Source organism: Heterocephalus glaber, unplaced genomic scaffold, assembly GCF_053883595.1.
Source record: "Heterocephalus glaber isolate CG9 unplaced genomic scaffold, H.glaber_assembly_v1.0 deba00001719, whole genome shotgun sequence".
Taxonomy (NCBI): domain Eukaryota; kingdom Metazoa; phylum Chordata; class Mammalia; order Rodentia; family Bathyergidae; genus Heterocephalus; species Heterocephalus glaber.
Window position 1 is genome coordinate 2,555,930 of NW_028258432.1, and position 22,045 is coordinate 2,577,974.

A 22,045-nucleotide genomic window follows, 5' to 3' on the forward strand; every position below is an offset into this window, starting at 1 on the left:
GAACAACTTGGGGAAGAGCCAGTGAACTGTTAATAAACAAAATTGTCAGTATGAAGAATGAGGTATCACACATATTTAGATACCACCCTAAAATAGAGGTGATGACTAGTTCTTGAGAAAAAAGGCCGAAAACAAAAAAGAACACAGATTCATAAACTAAGTTGGCTTTGCATTTCATTCTTGTACAAAGCAGGGATCACTAAACAGAAAAGTTCTTCAATTCCTATCTCTCTTTCGTGCTAATGCTCAGTCCAAAGTTCAGTTAAGACAAACATGGAAACCTGGTAAGGGTCATTTTACAGTTAAGCAGGTAGTTTCACCCACATATTTTTAATACCCAGTATCTTTGAGGTCTTGCACTGAATTGTCTGTGGAGAAGTATTTTCTCCACAACACAAGTCTTGAGCATAAAATCCTCCTATACAAAGGAGTGACTAATCCTAGTCTTCCTGAAGTAGAAGATGGTTCTTAAGATTAAAATACTACTCTAAAATTTTGAATAGGTTAATGAAAAAAAACATTTCATAGAAGATAAAAATTTTAATATTCTAAGTCAGAATTAAGTCCCCAATAAATAAACGCTATTTTGAAAAGAAATACAACTATCATTCTCTAAGATACCATCAGTTAAGATGCACCATATGTATTACTAAGAAAAACCATTACACTATGACACAATGCCTCATTTCAGTTCAATGTTTATTTTATATTTATTGTTAACAGTGCTTTTAAAGTTAAACAGATTCTTATCATGTTTATTTTGTGTATACAGTAAGAATGTGTGAAATACACTGGTTAAGTTAAAACTATAACTTCATATTCCGAGTCCAACTCTTCTGAATCACTTTTCATGTCACAGTTGGTGTCTGCATCCCCCCACACAGCACAGCCCTGGGTATTGTCAAGAGTACTGGTGATGATGGAGCGCTTCTTTAAAGAGCGTGCCATGCTGTCTTCTGTTTATTATCAGTGGGAAGCACTGGACCAAACAATGTTTGATGTCTTAACGATAGTCCTGCTCCACACATGAATCAGTCACATCAGCCTCTTGTTGCTCTGAATTTTGTTATGGATCTCGAGGGGTTCTGGCAATTTCTCCTGCCTTCAACTGCATCGTATGACATGTGACAGGCAATCCTTTTTCATGTGCCTCTCCAACAAAGGCTAGTACAGCTTCATCTACCTGTAGGTATCTTCCTTTCTTAGGTCCTATCAAGTATTTTTGTGATTGCTTTGCAAGAAAATATGGAATTTCAATCATTCCTCCAATGATGAATATTTGCTTCACTTACATCAAATGTATGCCCCATGGCTCTGTTTCCACGCTTTTGTGCATACATGATAACCTTTCATTTCAGTGCCGGGTTATAGTGTAATCTTTTTGAAGACATTTTAAAACGCTCCTTAAACTGACACATTTGATGCCAACAACACACACATCAGTTAAGGTGATGACAGTACAATAAGCTGTAAATTCACACATGTGCAAGCTAGGATAATTACATGACTATCACCTGGGTGACCGTAATGAGGAGCATCCACACTTCAGACATGCTGAAAAGTGAAGAACAGAGTCCATTTTATGACAAATAAAAAATACGGTTTTTTCAAGACTGAAAATTTTACCAGACACACATCAGTGCAAAATAGAAGCACAAGAGCCTAGGATTGTGTTAAGCAGAAAGCTAGTGAAGCAAAATATTACCTTTAAGCTGACATTTTCATGGCCCAATTTGGCTTCAATTCCCTTTATTTCTGTATGGCTTACACGTACACCTTTTTTTGAACTGGATAGAAAATCCAAGTACAAATGTTCTTCTGTCATTTAGCAAATTTCAAAGTGAAGTCGCTGAAGACAGAGGCGTGAGATCGCCTTTTGCTGAGGATGATAAAGGAGTGCGTCTGCAGTCAGCGGCCTTCATCCGCAGGTGCCCTCCTCTGGCGAGCAGATCTCATCTCATGCGGAGAGGATGAACTATCTTCTTCAGTTTCAGAACCCAAAGGCTCATGATCTCCCTCCTGGGATCCTGTGTCTCCCACTAGTTCCCGCAGAAACTTGAATTTAGATAAAAACAGATGCCATACAAAATACCAACCGCACACCATCAGCCACAGGACGATCAGCAGCGTGGCCACGAAGACCAGCAGGGTCAGCCCCACACCGTGCCACATCTTGGCGGCCTCAGGACGCGGGCAGCACGCGGGCTTCAGCAGTGGTTGGCGCGGCCCCGGCGCGGCATGGGCGGCGGGCGCCCCTCGGCAGCGCCCCCTAGGGGTGGCACGGAGGCGGGAACTGCAGCACCACTGGTTCCCGACCCTCCTCCTCTCGGGGGGCAGACGGAGCGGGGCGCCCCTACTCCCTCATCGCTCTGGGGAGCCGAGGCCCCAGCGCCCCGAGACCCTGGCCGTGGCCGGATGCGCTTCCATGGCAGACGCTGTGCGTCGGAGGAGAGGGCGAGCACGAGGACGCACGGCAGCCACAGGGCCCCGGCTGCCGCCCGCGAGAGAATCCCTCGGTCCCAAGGGACGCCTGATACTGCCTCTGTGGGGTTTATTTAGGGTTAAGGTTACACCAGAGTTATGGTTAGGGTTAGATTTTGTGTTATGTTTACTTTTAGAATAAGATTCAAGTTAAGACTAGTGCTCTGGTTAGTGCTAGCACTCTGATTATGTTAGGTTTAGGGACAGGACTTGTTCTAGGCTTAGGGTTAAAATTAGTATTAGTAGGGCCGGGAATTTAGCTCAGTGATTCTGCTGCCTGCTTCACAAGTACAAGGACCTGAGTTCGATCCCCGGTACCAAAAAATTAAAATAAAATAAAATAAAATAAAACTAGTATTAGTGATGAGAAGAGCGGTATGACTAGGTCCGGAGGAGGTGTTCGGGACAGTTTCAAAGTTAGGGTTGGGTTAGATTCACTGTTAGGGTTGGGGTTGTGACAGCCAACGCAACTTCATCTTGAGCCTCAACATCAGCTTGTACCTGTACTTGGACAAAGCACCCAAAACCCCAAATCCTGCTTGGCAGTAAACTTGCTGCAGTTGCAGGGTGTTCTGTAGCTCTCCTAGTGTGGGAAACTTCCTTGTGTCCCCCCACGAACCTGACGTGGTTCTGCTTCTGTAAGATTCCGCTTGCTCTCCCCTGAGCCCTCCCCAACTGAAAGCATGATTTAAAAGGAGAAATCAACCCACTTCCAGTTGCAGAGAGAACTTTCTGGACACCATCCCCCCAGGCCACTGGCTTAATAAACAGACGCCAATCCGACACAGAGTGTGGCGCATCTCCATTGTTCTCATTTGCTTGTCCATAACAGCTGGAGGCCCCAGGGAGGTGACCGCAATGGGTGGACTGGCCTCACTGTGGTCCTTCCCATCTGCAGCAGTGAACTACAGGGAAGGTGCCCCCGAGACATTCCAAGGCCCTGGAGTTTCACTGTTGACACTGAGGGGACTGTAGAGAAGCCTGAGATATCCTCCAAATTTTCTGGAGTCCATCTGGTCTGGTCTGGTAAGGATCCTTCTAGTTTTGGTGGGGAACAATAGTCCTTGACAAAGGCATTCTCCAGGCCCTCCTAAGATTAGGACACTGACTGAGGTGGTCCTCTTGTCTGGTCTGGCCTGGTCTAGCTGCAAGACAGTCAATCTAGTAAATCCCCGAGCATGGGTTTGGAATGTTTTTTAAACCTCTGAATGATTTTTATATGAATGAATGAATGGACTGGTAATGGGCAGTGTAAACAATAGACCGTCCCCTCCATGTCCCATGACAAAGGGGGTTCCCCCTCGGAGTTATGGGATCTGAATGAGGTCATGTGTCTAAGAAAGGCCAAGTGGGTGCTCTTGTGAAGAGGTAAATACACCCCAAACCCTGGATGGTCCCTAAAGTGGCCAAGAGGCCCATGGCCAGTTGACTAAGTGGTTCCTCCCCACAGGGGAACACCCCTTCCTTTGTCTGTCATGACGTCATCCAAGGGTGGACCACTAAGGCTTTTTTCTCTATGTCCAGACGTCTTCTCTTTTTCATCTGTTCTTGAAGCTCCTGTTCCTGGGAATCTCCTGCCTGCCCTAAGTCTCTCTACCATGGGGTCGTCATCCTCACAAACTGTTACACCCCTGGTCTGCATGCTTAGAAATTTTTCCTGATGATTATGGAGTGAAAATGTCAAAGAACAAACTTCGCACTTTTTGCAAACTCAAGTGACCCTCTTTTGGTGTGGGTGGTCCTCTGAAGACTCCTTTGACCCTGCCTTCATTCAGGCAGTTTGGAAGGTTGTTACCAGGACACCCTGATCAGTTCCCTTACATCAACTCCTGGTTTACTCTAGTGCAGCACCCTCCTCCATGGCTAAAGCCCTGTGCTGCAAAGGCCTATTCAAAGCTGCTTGTTTCCAAAAGCTGTTGTCCCCCTTGTGGGTGAACACCAGAGAGACAGAAACTGGTTCTGCAGCAGTCAGATGCTGAGGAAGTCCTCCCCCGTCCACCTCCCTATAACCCTAGTCCACCCCCCTTTCCTGTCTGTCCCGACCCGCCTGCCTCTGACCCTCATTTCTTCCTCTACTTCTCCTGCCACCTCTCTCCCCATACAAGAGTGTCTCTGATCCCAGCAGGAGGTCACCACTTCAGGAAGATGCAGTCCAGAGATTCTCCTGCCTTTGAGGGAAGCCTCTCCTCCTGATGGGGCAGGTCTGGGAACCCACCTGTTCCTAGTATATGTTCCCTTTTCCACTTTTGACCTCTACAACTGGAAAACCCAGAATCCACCATTTGCTGAGAAGCCCCAGGTTCTGATTTCCCTGAGAGTTGATCTTTAGGACTTATCTACCAACCTGGGATGACTGTCAGCAGTTGTTATTGACCCTGTTCACCACTGAAGAGTGCGACAGGATTGGGTTTGAGGCTAGAGAGGTTTTATTGGGAGGGCATTCAGTGGAGGAGGTCCACAAATTGCTGAAACAAGGTTTCCCCTCAGAGTGGCCTGAATAGGATTCAAATTTTTGCGCGCGGAGGCGGGGGGGGGGGGGGACATACGCTTTGATCAATTTTCACCAGAACTTGTTGAACGGGACTGGAGCAGCAGCTTGGAAACCTATAAATCTGTCAAAAACCACCGAAGTGACATGGACCAAAAGAGCCCCCCACTGCATTTCTGGAGAGACTGAAAAGCCTTCCAGGTTTACACCCCATTCAACCCCTCTGCTCCAGAGGACAACAGAGCTATAAATTTGGTTTATGTTACTCAGTCTGCACCTGATACTAGGAGAAAATTACAAAAATGGGAGAGATTCCAGGAATGAATACATCTCAGCTGTCGGAAGTAACTCAAAAGGTGTTTGACGATAGGGATTCAGAAAAACAAGCATTGGCCACAGCCACAGCAGAGCAGTTTGCAAAGAAACAAGCAAAGAGCTTGGCAGCAGCCATCAGAAGGGGCCCCACAGGACCCAACCCCAGGAAGCCCAAAGGGCAGGTGCCTAGAAAGCCAGGAGGACCCCTGTCATTGGGAGGAGATCAATGTGCCTATTGAAAGGTGGAAGGGCACTGGAAAAATGAATGCCCCACATCCCTCTGCCAAGATACTATCCCTCCCTACATCTGGGGGAAAGGAAGATTTGGACTGAGGGGGCTACGGCTCCTTCTCTCTTCTTCCCCAGGAGCCCATGGTCAACGTTGAAGTAGGGGGTGAACAGGTCCATTTCCTGGTGGACACTGGTGCCTAGAGGTCAGTGTTAAAAACTCTCCTGGGAAAGCTTCCATCACGAACCATCTCCATCCAGGGGGCCACGGGAGCAGTCCAAAATTGCCATACTGGACTGCCCATTCCCCTTGCTGGGACAAGACCTCGACAATACCCCATCTCTCAGAAGGCCAGACAGGGGATAGTCCCTCACATTACGAGGTTGATGGACTTTGGGATATTAACTCCCCTCAAGTCTCCATGGAACACCCTATTCCTGCCAGTACAGAAACCAAGGACATCAGGTTACAGGCTGATTCAGGACTTGAAAGAAGTTAACTGGTGAGTGGTAACTGCATATGCCCTCCTGAGTTTGCTGTCTCTTGATCATCAGGTGTGTACTGTGCGAGATTTAAAGGATGCTTTTTTCAGTGTGCCTCTTGCCCCAGCTAGCCAGGTTATCTTTGCCTTTGAGTGGACTGACTCAGTTTCCAGTGAGTCCTGCCAACTCACCTGGACCCAGCTGCCTGAAGGATGAAAAAATGCACCCTTCCTGTTCAGTGAGGCCCTCCAGAAGGACTTGGTGAGTTTTTGATCCCACCACCCGAACCTGGGATGCGAGAGCTTCTTCAGCTACTAGAGGAGTTGGGCTACTGCATCTCAGCCAAAAAGGCACAACTCTGTGCCCCTAAAGAATGGTACCTGGGGTATTAAATCTCAGAAAGAAGAACGTTGTCCCAGGCCAGACAAACAGAATGAGCTTAAATTAACAACCTAATGTTGATCATCAAGCTATTTGCAAAGGGAGAAAGTTAAACCCAATGCACATATGAGAGAAAATTGTAAACATAAGAGCAGAAATTAATGATGAAGAGCTGATTCTTTGAAAGACTAAATAAAATAGAGAAACCCTTAGCCAATCCTATCAAAATAAGGAAAGAAAGGACCCAAATCTGTGAAATTAGGAATTCAAAGGGTGACATTAACAGATCCTGCAGAAATCCAGAAAATCATCAATACCTACTTATAGAACCTGTATTCCAACAAGATGGAAAACACAGAAGATATAGATAGATTCCTAGGTACAAATGAATTTCTAAAACTGAATCAAGAAGATATAAAAATTCTAAATAATCAGTCATGGAAAATATGACCCAATATCAGTCAAGGAAATTGAAGATGTAATTAAAAACTTGCCAACAAAGAAAAGCCTAGGTCCTGATGGATTCACTGCTGAATTCTATAGGAGATTTAGAAAAGATCTAATTCTACTACTTCTCAAACTCTTTAATGAAATTGAAAGGGAAGCAATACTCCAAAATTCATTCATGGAAGAAAGCATTACCCTGATTCCAAAACCAGAGAAGGATCCAACCAAAAAAGAGAACTACAGGCCAATCTCCCTAATAAAAAATGATACAAAAATCCTCAATAAGATACTGGCAAACAAAATGCAGCAAATCAAGACTATACATCATGACCAAGTAGGATTCATCCCAGGGATGCAGGGATGGTTCAACACACACAAATCAATAAATGTAATACACCATATTAATAGAACCAAGGGAAAAAACCCCACATGATCATCTCAATAGATGCAGAAAAAGCATTTGACAAAGTCCAACACAAATTCATGATAAAAACTCTACAGGAAATTGGAATAGAAGGTTTTTATCTCAATCTGATAAAAGCCATCTATGACAAACCAATAGCCAACATCATACTAAATGGTCAAAAACTTAAGACTTTCACTCTAAAATCAGGAACAAGACAACGATGTCCACTATCATCACTCCTATTCAATACAGTTCTGGAGACATTAGCCAGAGCAATTAGACAAGAGGAAGAAATAAAAACGAATAAGAAAGGAAGAAGTTAAATTATCATTATTTGCAGGTTACATGATACTCGACATAGAATACTACAAAAAGTCCACCAAAAGACTTCTAGATTTAATAACCAAATGCAGTAGTGTATAGCTAGATTGAAAATCAACATTCAAAAATCAATAGCATTCCTGTACACAAATAACAAGCTCACTGAGAGAAAAATTAGGGAAACCACACTTTTCACAATAGCATTCAAAAAAATGAAATATTTAGGAATCCACCTAATGAAGGAAGAAAAAGACCTTTACATTGAAAACTACAGTACTCTGAAAAAAGAAATCAAGAAGATATTAGAAAACAGAAAAATATTTCTTCTTGGATAGATGGAATCAATATAGTGAAAATGGCCATACTTCTAAAATTGTTATACAGATTTAATGCAACTACGATCACAACACCAATAGTATACCTCACAGAATTAGAGAATACAATCCTAAAATTTGTTTTGAACCACAAGAGACCTTGAACAGCAAAAGAAATTCTAAGCAACAAAGGCAAGGCAGGGGATATCACAATCCCTGACCTGAAATCATCTTACAAAGCTATGGTTCAAACAAAGCTACCATGATAAAAACAGCACTGGACCTGCCAAAAAAAATCCAAATCCAGGGCCAGGGATTTAGCTCAGGCACCGCACCTGACTCACAAGCACAAGGTCCTGAGTTTGATCCCTGGTACAAAAAAAAAAAATCCAAATCCAACCAAACCAAAACAAAGAACCACACCCAAGGATCAATGGAACAGAAAAGAAGATGAAGAAATAACTCCAAACATACTCAGTTATCTTATCTTTAACAAAAGGGCCAAACACCTTCACTGGAAGAAAGCCTCTTTAGTAAATGGTGATGGGAAAACTGGCTTTCCACATGCTGAAGATTAAATCTACATCCGTACCTCTCACCATTCACTAAGCTAAAATCAAAATGGCTCAAAGATCTAAATATCAAAACAGAAACACTAAACCTGCTGGAAGATAGAATTGGTAGAACTCTTGAAGACATAGGTGTAGGCCCAGCCTTTATGAACAAAACCCTAATTGCCCAGAAATAATACAAAGGATCAACAAGTGAGATCTCATCTTATTCCAAGCTTTTGCATAGCAAAAGAAATCACCAACAGAGTGATAAGACAACCCACAGAGTGGGAAAATTTTTTTTCCAGCTGTTCATCAAAGGACTAATATCTTCAATATATAAAGATCTGAAAAAATCAGACCCCTCCAAATTTAAAGATGTGATCCAAAAATAAGCATCTGAAATGAATAGATACTTCTCAGATGTAGAAGTACAGGCAGCAAATCAATATTTGAAAAAATGTTCAACATCACTGGTCATTTGACAGATGCAAATTAAAACAACAATGTTGTTTTCTATCTCACCCCAGAAAGAATGACTATAATCAAGAAATCAACCAATAAGAAATGCCAGTGTGACTGTGTGGAAAAAAGAACCCTTCTCCACTGTTGGTGGGAGTGTAGTTTGGTGCAACCACAGTGGAAATCAATATGGAGATTCCTTGAAGAACTAAAACTAAAGGTTCCATTTGACTCAGCTATTCCCCTTCTTGGTATCTTTCCAAAAGAATTAAAAGCAGCATAGCAGGCTGGGGATTTAGCTCAGTGGTTTCGCCACCTGCTGCGCAGGCACAAGGACCCAAGTTCAATCCCCAGTACCAAAAAACCCCTCAAAAAACAGCACACCACAGTGATGTATAAACACCCATGTTTATAGCAGCACAATTTGTAACAGCAAAATCTTGAAAACACCCCAAATGACCATCAATGGGTGAATGGATAAAGAAGATGTGGTGTTTTTTGTACAATAGAGTACTAGTCTGCTATAAAGAAAGATAAGCTTGAGACATTTCTAGCTAAATGGATGCACCTTGAGACCATACTCTTAAGTGAAATAAATCAGACACACATGTTTGAATATGACATTATTTCTCTGGTGTGAGAAACTGAAAGAGTAAATAAGGACCAAAATTTATAATAGATATTGGGAAATAGGAAGAAAATGTTCAAAGGGCAACAAGGAAGGGGGAAGGTGAAGATGAAGGAAGGAAAAAGGAAAAAGAGAATAGAAAAAAATTAAAACAAAGCTTTTATAAATGAGAGGAAGAGGGATTGAAGGGAGGGGAGGAGTCTGGGGGGAAAAAGAAGAATCAAGATATATTATGTACAGGTACAAACTCTCTATGATGTCTGTGATTATTATGTATATCTAAAATGTACCAATAAAATTAATTTAAATTAAAATAAGAATACAATAAAATAAATTTTAATATTTTAAAAAGGATTAGGGTTAGTGTTACACTTAGGTGTAGTGCTGGGGTTAGAGTTTGTGTTAGAACTAGGCTTACGACTAGTTCTAGTCCCAGGATTAGGGGTAGTGTTAAGATTATGAATCAGGCTGGGTTTAGGGTTATAGTTAGGACTATAATGTTAGTGACTGGATAAGGGCTAAGGCTACATCTATGGTTACTCTTAAGCTTAGGGTTAGGGTTAAGGTTAGGGGTAGGGCTAGGTTAGGCCAGTGCTAGGTCTAGGCTTAGGGTCAGTCTTAAGGTTAGTGTTAGTGTTAGGAATAGGGCTTGGTTTAGGCCTAGGTCAAGAGGTAGGTTTATGGTTAGATTTAGGGCTAGGGTTAGGGTTATGAGTAGGGCTAGATTTAGGGCTAGGGCTATATCTAGGAATAGCATTAGGGTTTCTGTTTAGGGTTAAGGTTAGTTCTAGTAATAGAGGAAGGGATAGGGCTAGGATCAGTATTGGGGGTCAGTATTAAGGCTATGGCTAGAGCTAGGACTAGATTTAATTTTAGAATTAGGATCAGTGTTTGGTTAGTTTTAGAGCTAGAGTAAGGTGTAGCATTACATCTAGGTTTAGATTTAAGTTTAGGGCTTGGGTTAGGGCTAGGACTAAAGTTTCAGCTATTGTTGGTTTAGAGTGAGATTTAGGTTTAAGATTAGGAATATGGATAGGTTTAGGGCTAGGGGTAGGTTAGGATTGGGTGTAGGGTTAGTTTTAGGGTGGGTTAGGGCTAGGGTGGGGTTACATTTATGGTCAGGATTAGGGTTAGGTAAGGGTCAGTGTTAAGGTTACAATTAGGGTGATATACAAGGCTAGATTTAGGGCAAAGGCTAGAGGCAGTTGTAGGGTAGGTTTAAGGTTAATGGCAGGTTAGTATTAGGGCTAGTATTAGGTTTAGTGTAAGGTCTAGGACTAAGGATTTTTGGGTGAGGAATATGATTAGAGTTAAGGTCAGTTTTAGGGTTAGATTTATGGTTCGTTTTAGGGCTAGAATTATGGTTGTGGTTAGAGTTAGGTTTAGTCTTAGGGTTCATCATAGATTAGAGTTAGAGTCAGTTTTAGGGTTAGATTTATGGTTAGAATTAAGGCTAGGGTTATGGTTGTGGTTAAAGTTAGGTTTAGACTTAGGGTTCATCATAGTTACAATTGAATTAGGGTAAGGTTTGGGGTTAAGGCTAGTGTTAAGGTTAGCATTAGGATTTGGGTTAGCTTTAAGTTTAGGACTGGGTTTCGGGCGAGGGTTTTGGCTAGGGTTAGAGCTAGAGCTCAAGCTAAGTCTACAGTGAGAGCTAAGATTAGGTTTAGATTTAGATATAAGCTGAGGGCTAGAGCTAGGGCTATGGCTAGAGTTAAATTCAGAGTTATGATTAGGTCTAGGGTTAGAGATAGGATTAAGTTTAGGGTTAAGTTTATGGCTAGGATTGGTTTAGGTTTAGGGTTAATGTTAAGTCTAGGGTTAATGTGAGGGTTGGTGTGAAGGCTAAGGTTAGTGTTAGGGTTGTGTGTAGATTTTTTTTATCATGGCTAGTTGGAGTCCTATATGCCTCACTTATCTGTATGTCAAATTCTTTTGCTCTGTTTGGGAAGTTTTCTGTTTTAATTCTGTGAACAGGTTTTTTTTTTTTTTATGTCATTTGTACTTTCTCCTGCTTTTTCGTGGATTCCTGTCACTCTTATATTATTCTTTGAGTCATCTAGGAGCTGCTGGATTGATTTCTCATGGTCCCTTACTATTTTTAAGAGATGTCTCTTTTCGTGGTCACTGACTGCAATCCTGTCTTCTATATCTGAAATTCTGTCTTCACATTGGCTCATTCTGCTGTGAATGCTTTCAATAGAGTTTTTAATCTCCTGGATATGTTTGAATTTGCTTCATAGATTGCATTTCTTTCCTATGCTGGGCACTCATGGCTTCCATCATGGTCCTGAGCTCATCTATTTTTTTTATCTGTTTCTGTTCAAGAGTCTCTAATCATGTCTTTCACTCTGCTCACCATCTCTGTAGTTATCTGGGAAATTATTTCTGTTTTGAATTGTTCTATAGCCTCATTCATCTGTTTTGCTATCAGTTCAGGGTGTCCAGGTGGTTGATTATCAGATTTTTCCACTTTGTTTCCCCCAGAATTTGCCTTTGGTGAGCTGGAAGTCTGGGTATGTGCCTTGCTTAGGTGTCTTCTCATTTCTATTTTTGTTGTTGGTACTGTTTTTGTTTTAATTCTTGGGTTGATACACCAATATTGCTTATTGTAAGTATGTTTGTTGCTTGTATTTAGGATCCTTATGGAATGATTGCTTCTCAGAGGTGTCTTCCAGATATAGCTGGTCTTTAGGTTTTGAGACTCTAATGACTCATAGGCAATCTCATTTTCAGTATACCATGAAGGACAACTGGTTAGATCAATCACAACACCTTAGGCCAAGTGATACAATGAGCAGCAACAATAGCATCAAGCACAGCTTAGAAAATGACAATTTGTGGTAGTTATTAATCTATCACCTTTAACCATGTGAATTAAATCAAAATCAAGGACCAGCCCAAAATATGTTTATAGTGAATAAACTCTTCAATATAGCAACTTTTTCCTTCAGGATGGGGGCTTAGAAGGAGTTGGGCAGGGAGGGATAGATAGGTAGAAGGATAGGGAAAGGTTAGAAGTGAGGCCAGAGGACACAGGAAGATCATGCAAACTCTAGGAAACTGTTGAAGACAAGAGCAAAAGACAGAATGAAAGAACAAAGACAAGAACAGAACAACCTAAGAGCAACAGGGAAGCTAGAAACTGTATTCACTTTCCTTCAAAACTAATGACAATCGAGAGAAGGAAAAAGAAGAAAAAGAAAGAAAAAAGAAATGTGAATTACAAAAATAACAGGAACAAAAAGGGAGAGAGATGAAGAACAAGGTGAGAGAAAGAAAAGAAAGAAAGAGAAAGAAAAAGAAAAATTGAAAAGAAAAAAATTAAAAATAAGACAATAACTTTGAAAATAAAAAATAAAAATAAAGTGCCTCCTTCAGGGTATCTCTCTGCTGTCACAATAGACAATGTGGGCAGCAGTGTGCAGATCTAAGTCAATGAGTCTCAGCAAGCCAGCCGCAGCCCCCTGAGATTCAGGCTGATTTCTGGCTGCAAGGCCCAAGTTGAGCTCCCTGACTTCCTGCTGGGTTGAACTCTTCAAGGTTCTACTGCAGGCTCCAGGTGCCCGTCCCCTGAGGATAGTCCAGGTTCCGATGGAGATGGTTATCCCTCCAACTTACCAACTATGGAGGTCTGGTTTGCCTTTATTGCAGAGATTTTCTTCACTTTCCCAGTGGGCTTTAATTTTCATCAAGGAGCCTCAGAGAGTCCCTCTTTCTGTTGTTCACTTTTGCTCTATCTTCTGGAGCTCAGAACAATGACCTTTATGATCCCCTGCACCTCTGCAGTGTGGATCCAGGTACCGACATGGCCCAGCAGTGGTGCTAGGGAGCAGTGCTGCTGGTGTCTGTATGGCTCTGCTCCTCAGTGCTCAGGGCCAGTGCTATGGCAGCCTGAGTGGCTCAGTGTTAGGGTTATGTTCAGGGCTAGGGGTACAGCTAGGGCTAGGACTATGACAAGATCCACAGTATGGTTAGGGTTAGGTTTAGGTGTATGGTTAGGACTAGGATTATGTTTCAGTCTAGGTCTAGGGTAGAGCAGGTTTATGGTTGTTTAGGATTAGGATCAGGTTTAGGGCTAGGGTAGGGGTAGGGCTGGAGCTATGGATAGGGTTAAGATTATGTTTAGGCTAGCATTAAGTTCAGGGCTCAATGTAGGATGAGTGTTATGTTTAGGTTTAGGGTTTGGGATAAGTTTAGGGCTAGGGCTGGGTTTAGGATAAAGTTTTGGTTTAGTGGTAAGGTAAGACTATGGGTAGGTTTATGGCTAGGGGAAAGGCTATGGTTAGTGTTAGGGTTCACATTAGGGTTATGGTAATGGTTACAGTTAGGTTAAAGCCAGGGTTATGTCTAGGTCTAGAGTTAGGTTTAGGGCTAAGGTTGAGATTATTTTTAGGTTATGGCAGAGCACAGACTATGATTAGCATTGAGGTTAAAGTTAAGGTTAGAGCTCAGTCTAGATCTAAGGTTAGGGTAAGGTTTAGGGCTAGGACTACATTAGGGTCAGTGTTATTTTTTCTTTTTCTTTTTGGTACCAGGGATCGAACTCAGGTCCTTGTGCTTGCAAGGCAGGCAACAGAACCACTGAGCTAAATCCCCGGCCCTATTTTTAATTATAGAGGTAGGGCTAGGGCTGGGTTTGGGCTAGGGCTAGGGTTATGGTAACGGTTATGATTAGGGTTAGGGTTAGCAATAACCCTAGGATTAGGGTTAAGGTTGGGGTTAAGCTTAAGTTTAGGGCTAGTGATAGGTCTAGGCCTAGGTTTATGGTTATGGTGAAGGTTAGTGTTAAAATTAGGGTTAGTGTTAGCTTTAGAGTCAGGGTTAGGGTGAGGGTTAGGTATTGGCCTAGAGCAGTGATGATGAAACCTTCTGGAGACTGAGTTAACTCACTTATTTATAAAGTGCCAACACTGCAATTAAACCTGTATATTGAGGTTTTAGTTTTTTAAAAAACCTCCACCTTAACATCTTTTGTCTTAAAAGAGAAATATAATAACACATGTGCCATAGGGTTTCCACCACTGGTCTAGAGCAACAGCTAAGTTTAACAATAGGTTTAGGGTTAGGGTTGTGATTAGGCATAGAGTTAAGGTTAGTGTTAGGGTTAGTGCTAGGGCTAGTGTCAGGGTTAGCATTAAGGTAGGCATTGAGTTTCAGGTTAGTTTTAAGGCTAATTTTAGAGCAAGGTGTAGAACTTGGGCTAGGGCTAGACTTAGAGTTAGGGGTAGTGTTAGGGTTAAGGTGATGTCTAAGTTAAGTCAGTGAGAAAACCGTGGTAGAAAAACACAGTGATGCCTGGCTATGTGCCAAATGATGATCGCCTCTATCACTCATGCTCACAATCTTTCATTATAATATCTACACAAAGCAAATTCTATATTTGAAAACAATGTATGTAGTTGATAAGTTAACACACCATGAGTCAATCACACACTCTAGATTCAGCCACCTCTGGAAAACCCCCACATAAGACCACAGCTCTCACCAAAGTCTCCCGTACCTAACCATTCCAGCTCTACTTCCCTTTTCAAACCCTTCCCACAAGCCAGTCCCAAAGGCTTCTGAACTACATGGTCAGGTATATGTCAGGCTTGACCTGGTCATGAAATGGTTAATAAATATATTCTTTAATTCCAAGCTACAGTTTGACATGATACAAAAAACAAACAAAAAACCCCCCAAAAGCCACAACAAAACAAGCAGCCGATGCAGGTGCTCTCTCCACCCAACAAAAGCCATACTATCTCAGAGCAGATATAACACAGAACACAGGGTTAGGATTTATTTAGGGTTAGAGTTATTGTTAGGGCTATGTTCAGGTACAGGGTTAGATGTACATTTAGGCTTAGGGTTAGGGTTAGTGTTACTGTAGATTGTGTATAGGACTAGGGCTTGTGCTTGAGCTACAGCTATGGTTAGGGTTATGGCTATTTTTAAGTTGAGTGCTTAGGCTAAGGTAAGGGTTAGGGCTAGGCTTAGAGCTAGGTTTTAGGCTATAGTACAGCTAGAGATATGCCTTATGGTTAGTGTTAGGTTAGGGTAAGTGCTGGGTTCAGGTTTATACTTTGGTTTAGTGTTGTGATTGAGGTTAAGGTTCATGTGAGAGTTAGGGCTAGAGCTAAGGCTAGATTTAGGGTCAGGGTTAAGGTTATGTCTAGGGCTAGGACTAGGATTAGTGCTAAGGTTAGGGTTATATTTAGGGTTATGTTTAGGAATAGGGTTACAGTTAGGTTTAGGATTGGGTTAAGTTTAGGTTTAGGGCTAGGATTAGTGTTAAGATTAAGGATAGGTCTAGGGTTAGTGTTACAATTAGGTTTAGGATTGGGTTAGATTTAAGGGTAGGGATAGAATTAGTGTTAAGGTTAAGGATAGGACTAGGGTTAGCGTTACAGTTAGGTTTAGGGTTATGGTAAGGGTGAGGGTTAAGGTTAGGTCTAGAATAGGATTAGGGTTCAGACAAGTGTTATGGTTAGGATTAAGTACAAGTATTGTTTTAGGGTTAGGAATAGGCATAGAGCTAGGGTTAGGGTTAAGATTAGTGTTAGTGCTAGGGTTAGGTTTAGGGCTGTCTAGTGCTAGATGTAAGGCTGATTTCCAGTTAGTTTCATGGCTAGGCTTAACATTAAGTTTAGGATTAGGGTTAGGGCTAGGGTAACGTTTGGGGCTATGTTAGGGTTTTGCTTAGGGTTAGGGTTAGGATGAGGAATAGGTTTAGGGTTATGGTTATGATAAGGTTAGGGTATGATTAAGGTAGAGGTAGGGTTAGGCTTTGGCTTAGATTTAGGACTCAGATTATGTTAAATGTTTCATAAAATTTACTACAGGTTAGGATTACTGTAAGGTCTATGTTAGGCTTAAGATATGGGTTCAGTGTAGGTCTAGGTCTAGGCTAGGGTTATGGTTAGGGTTACAGTTAGGATTATGTTTAAGATTAGAGCTGGGCTAGGTCTACACCTGATAGGTTAAGGGTTGCTGTTAGGCTATAGTTCTGGTTAGGGTTCAGTTTAAGTGTTAGATTTTAGTGTTAAAAATAGGCATAGGGCTAGGGCTTGAGCCAGGCTTAGGCCTAAGACTAGTGTTTTACCAGAGTTAGGGTTAAGATTAGGATTAGGGTTAGGATTCCACCAGTGTAAAGGCTAAGGTTAGACTTATTGTTAGGTTTAGGACTAGTATTCCACTAGAATTAATATTAAGGCTAGGGCTAGGGCTAGGTCCCAACCAGAGTTAGGTTTAATGTTATGGTTAGGTTTCCACCAGGGTTTCTGGTAGGGTTCAGGGTTCAGTTTGAGGTTAGGGGTTTGGCCAGTGTAGAGATAGGGTTAGGGTTAAGGCTAGGGCTTGACTTCCTCCAGGGATAGGCTAGGTTTATGGTTCCACCAGGTATAGTTAGGGTTTGGGTTAGGAATGGGTTTGGGTCTAAGGATAGATCTTTGGGTAGGGTTCTATTCCACCAATGTTGTGGTAATGAGTAGTGTTAGGGTTAGGGCTAGGGCCAGGGTTCCATCAGGGTTAGGGTTAGCATTTCGTTTAGAGTTACAGTTTGCGCTAGGGCTAGGACTGTGGCTAAGGCTAGGACAAGCGTCTTGGGCTGGGGCTAGAGTTCCACCAGAATTAGGGTTAGAGTTAAGATTAAGTTTAGGATTAGGGTCATTTAAGGTTATTAGTCATAGGGGTAGGGGTAGGGTTCTGCTAGACTTAGGTTTCTACTAGGGTTAGAATTAGGGTTACGATGTAGGTTAGGGTTTCACCAGGGTTAGGGTTTGTGTATGGTTAGGGCTAGGAGTATAATTAGGCTAATCCTACTGCTAAGGCTGGTGATAGGGTTCTACCAATGTTAGTGTTAGGGTTGGGATTAGGGCCTGAGCTAAAGCAATGACTAAAGCTAGCATTCCATGAGGTTAGGATTAGGATGGTCAAGTTTAGGGTTAAAGTTAGGTTTAGGAGGCTGTGGATTTAGTTCAATGGCACCATGCCTGCCTCACAAGCGCAAGGTCCTGAGTTTGATCCCTGGTACAAAAAAAAAAAAAGTTAGATTTAGGATTAGGGTTAGGGTGTGAGTTTATTTTAAACTTAGTGTTCTACCAGTTAGGTTAGGCTTACATTTAGAGCTAGGGCTAGTTAGTGCTCAAGGTAGGGCTAGGACTAGAATTCCACCAGGGTTAGGTTTAGGTATAGGGTGGACTTAGGTTTTGTGTAAGGTTTAGGGTTCTACCAGAGTAGTGTTTGGTTTACAGTGTTATAGTTATGCTTAGGGCTATGGCTATGGCTATGATTCTAACAGGTTAGATTTATGTTCAGTGTTAAGAGTGTTAGTGCTTGGGCTAGGGCCAGGGCTAGGGCTCGGGCCAGGGTTTTGCTAATGGTAGTGCTAGGGTTTCATGAGGGTTAGGATTAGGTTTGGAATTAGGTGTAGGGTTCCACCAGGGTTATGGATACAATTATGTTTAGGGTTATTTTTAGTATGAGGGTTAGGGCAAGGACTCATGTCAGGGGTAGATATGGGACTAGAGTTCCACCATGGTTAGGCTTAAGGTCAGGGCTAGAGTTAGGTTTAGGATTCCATCAGGGTTATGTTTAGTGTTAGGGTTGTCCTTAGCGTTCCACCAGGCGTTTAGGGGCCACAAGGCCCGACATGAGCTGGGAGTAACATTCCTTCCAGCTTCAGTGTCTCAGCAGTTGCTTCTAAGAATGGTGGCAAAATATTTAAGGTTTTCTATGTTATTTCTTTGTGGTCTTGGGATTGACCCAATGGCCTTCACACTGAGCTTCATCCCCAGCCATTTTCTGATACTATCTTGCTGAATTTCTAAAATTGCTGGGCTTGAACTTGTGATCCTTCTGCCTCACGTTCCCAAAATTCTGGGCTATGAGTTTGGGCCACTGTGCCAGGTCTAAATTTCAGATTTAATTAGAGTGGAGTTAAGCACTGAGAAGTATAGATATTCAGAGTCAAGTGTTTCTTTGTACATATAGTAAAAATGCTGACTAAAATACTAAATTGAAGCTTTGTAATGATAGAATTAGGGAAGAATCAAATTCTTCAGTCTTTCAGAGCCTTTGGCGTTGAGTGCAATGATCAATATGTATTAAAACAGACATCTAGCTCCATAAGTACAATCTTTTTCAACTACACAACCTACTATGGTTTTTGGCCCATACAGACCCTTATGGGAAACAAGTTTCCTTTCATCTTTTTTTTTCTATTTAAAGCTTTTATTTTTAAAATTTTATTGGTACATTTTAGGTATAAAATATGACATTCATCATTGGAAATTTGTACCTTTACATAGTCTCTCTTGGTTCTTGTTTTTCCCCCTTCCCCTGCCCTCCCTTCCACCCCTCCATCCCTCCCTATTTACAAAGACTTTCTTTCCATTTTTTCACTTTCTCACCCTTTCATCTTGACAGTTATCAAATCATAAGTGATATGTTTCTCATACCCCAGAGCAGTCATTCTATACTGTTGCTACCACTTTCCTCTAGCTTACCATTTTCATCTTCTTGCTTTTACATTGAAACAGTAGGCTTATAACTGAGTGAGCTATAATTCCTATTTTAAGTACTGTTTTCAGTCTATAATAACCCATGCCTCATTTTGACTTTGTTTTGAATTGATGATGCCTATTAAACCAAATATTTAAAAACCAGGTATAACTTAGCAAAGCAGAAAAGAACTATAATCAACTTAAGGCAGTTTATTGTTAGAGGTAATATTCCAAACATAAGAGACCACCTTAGCATATAATTTATCAGGAAAATGTATGTTGAAGCAAATTATTTTTGGATAAAACAGTTGATCCTTTTAAGAATTCAAAGCTTCCATTGCTTAATAGCATGTAAGATGCAATAATTACCTTTATGCATTTCACTATATATTTTTACAACTGGTGACCACAGACATCAGAGAGCTCCAATTGTTATACTTCAGTATTTGCCAACTGTTCAGAAAGCCAAGACAGTAATATGTAAAGATAAATATTTTCCTGGTGAAATCTATGCACTGTAAATTGTTTTCATAAATCATGAAAATAACAAAGAAAATTACCTGTCCACGTAAATTGGACCTAGAAGATGCTTTCAAATTTCAATTTAGAAATTTTTTTCTTTTGTATTTCAGCAGTGATTTTTGTACATCTTGCTACTTTTGAGAAATTGTCCAGAAATAGAAATGGAGATGACTCTGGAAAAAATCTCTTAAACTCTCAATACCCACCTCTCCTTTATTCTATGTTGTTCAGGTTAGCCTAGAACTCTTGGGCTCCCACCTCAGCTTTCTGAGTAGCTGGCACTACAGGCATTCGCCATGCTTGGCCTTAATAAAACATCTATCTTTCTATCTATCCATCTATCTTCCAATATTACAAAAACACGGGATTTTGTGTTTTTCTTGTATTTTTGAGTGCTTTATCACCAAATTATTGGAATAATCCTAAAGACTGCAAAGGATATTCCCTAGAATTCTAGTCTTAAGATACTTTGAGAAAAAACTAATGAGGAAAACCTCATTAAAAATGTGCAAGCTTCAGAACATACATTGCTGTTTTAAATAAGCCTCTAACTTGACACATTAAAGAAACTTTTTTCATTTTTCAAACTTATTTGGTAATAGACTGTTATAAAGACTAGTGATGCATGAAATTCATGGTGGGAACCACTTGTTAAAAGACTGTTGTAGGAGTGACAAATACGTATTCTGCAGAAATGTAAATGGTAGTCTATGGCAGTGATGCTGAACCTCTTAGAGACTGAGTGCCAAACTGCAACCCAAAACCCACTTATTTATCACAAAGTACCAACACTGCAATTAAACCTGAATACCAAGGTTTTAGTTTAGAAAACAACTCTACATTAACATCTTTTGTCTTAAAAGAAAAACAACACCCATGCCATAGGTTCACTACCACTGGGTTATGGTTTCAATGAGTCCCCTACAAAACTGAGATGTTGCCAATGTGATAGCACCAAGAGGTGGGGCCTCTAAGAGGTGATTAGGGTAAGACTCACTCCTCAAGAATAGGATTAGGCCTCTTTACAAAGGGGCTTACTGAGGGAGTTGGTTCTCTCTTGCTACTCCATCTTTTTTTTTTTTTTTGGTATCGGGGATCGAACTCGGGTCCTTGCACTTGCGCAGCAGGCAGCGAAACCACTGAGCTAAACCCCTGGCCCTTGCTACTCCATCTTGAGTCACATGAAGACTCAGCAAGAAAGCCTTCCCCAGACATACATGCTTCCATTGTGGACTTCCCAGACATTAGGACTGAGAAATACATTACTGTTTTTCATAAATTACAGTCTCAAATATGCTGTTACAGCAACACAAATGAATTAAGATGGTTGACTTAAATAGGTCAGTTTTCTCACTTAAAGGCTGTAAATAGTATGTCAAACTATTATAATACCACTGTGGAGGTGGTAGCTAGGGCTATAAGTTCACACTGTATTGAACACATGGCAGTATCTTAAAATAATTATCAGTTATTAGACTTTGTTAGAATACATCTAACAAGGTAAAATGTGTTCCTAGGAATAAATACAATGAAATTTGTGAAGCAAATACTATTAATACACGATGGACCTGTGAAAATTAATGTAATCTCTAAGTTGTTTAGGCATTGAATGTAGGTTCCCATCTATACTCTACGAGTTCAAACAGCTTTGCCAGGTCAGTTCTCAGGAAGGACAATCCAAGGCTGTGTATTTATGAGAAGGTATAGAAAAGAGAAGTTCCACTACTCATACAAGTATGTGAAGCCTAACCTGGCAAAGGAGGCAAAAGCAAACAGTATTAAAACTTCAACACTGCTAACTACTATGGGAATAAAGATAAGCACTAGTGACTTCAGTTTGCTATCAACTCTGGGCAACACTAATGACTTAACTTCAGTTAACTTTTATGCTGGATGTTAAAAATAATTTACACTGAAAGCAGAAGGCTGTTGGTTCATGTACTAAAATTGAGACAAAATGCTGCCACTCAAGTCGTAATTTCCCAGGAAGTCTTCTCTCATTACACTCACCAAACATGGCCTTTGCTTCCTTTGCTTAATTTTTTAAAAAAAGGTTTAACCAAACTGCCACTTGAGATGATACAGAATGCATAAGTCCCATCTGGGATCCAACATTAAAAAAAAAAAATGAACAAAATCATTCCATAAACTAATCAGCAAAGCCGAAGGCATCAGTCAGAAACTGTAGCAGACACCACTGCCCAGTATTAGCAGACTACAGTGGCACAAGGTTCTTGCCCCTCCATAATGTGTTATATTGGAAGTAGTCCAACCAGCTAAATTCACGTCCAGCCAAGGTCAACTTGGCTCCAACTAAATTCCTCTCCTCTGACTTAAATGTTTGTTCTCTTCAGCAAAGATATGCTTGTGCCCTCATTCTATAGTCCTGCTTGCTTGATACTTGTTATCAGCAGGTGTCCCAAGGCCTGCCCAGTTCCCCCCTTCCCACACTTGTAACGGATAAACACTGGATGTGCTGGGAGCCTTTTGTTTTTGTTGCCCAGAGCATCTTAGGTCAGCCCAAGACTCA

General features: G+C 41.3%; 1 protein-coding gene and 1 pseudogene across 1 annotated transcript in view; both read right to left on the bottom strand.

Annotated features, from left to right (window-relative positions):
• Positions 1–22,045, bottom strand: part of Xpo4 (exportin 4) — a 194,954-nt gene that overhangs the window by 52,475 nt on the left and 120,434 nt on the right. The gene's annotated exons all lie outside the window — the stretch shown is intronic.
• Positions 564–4,499, bottom strand: LOC110343923 (small integral membrane protein 13 pseudogene; annotated as a pseudogene).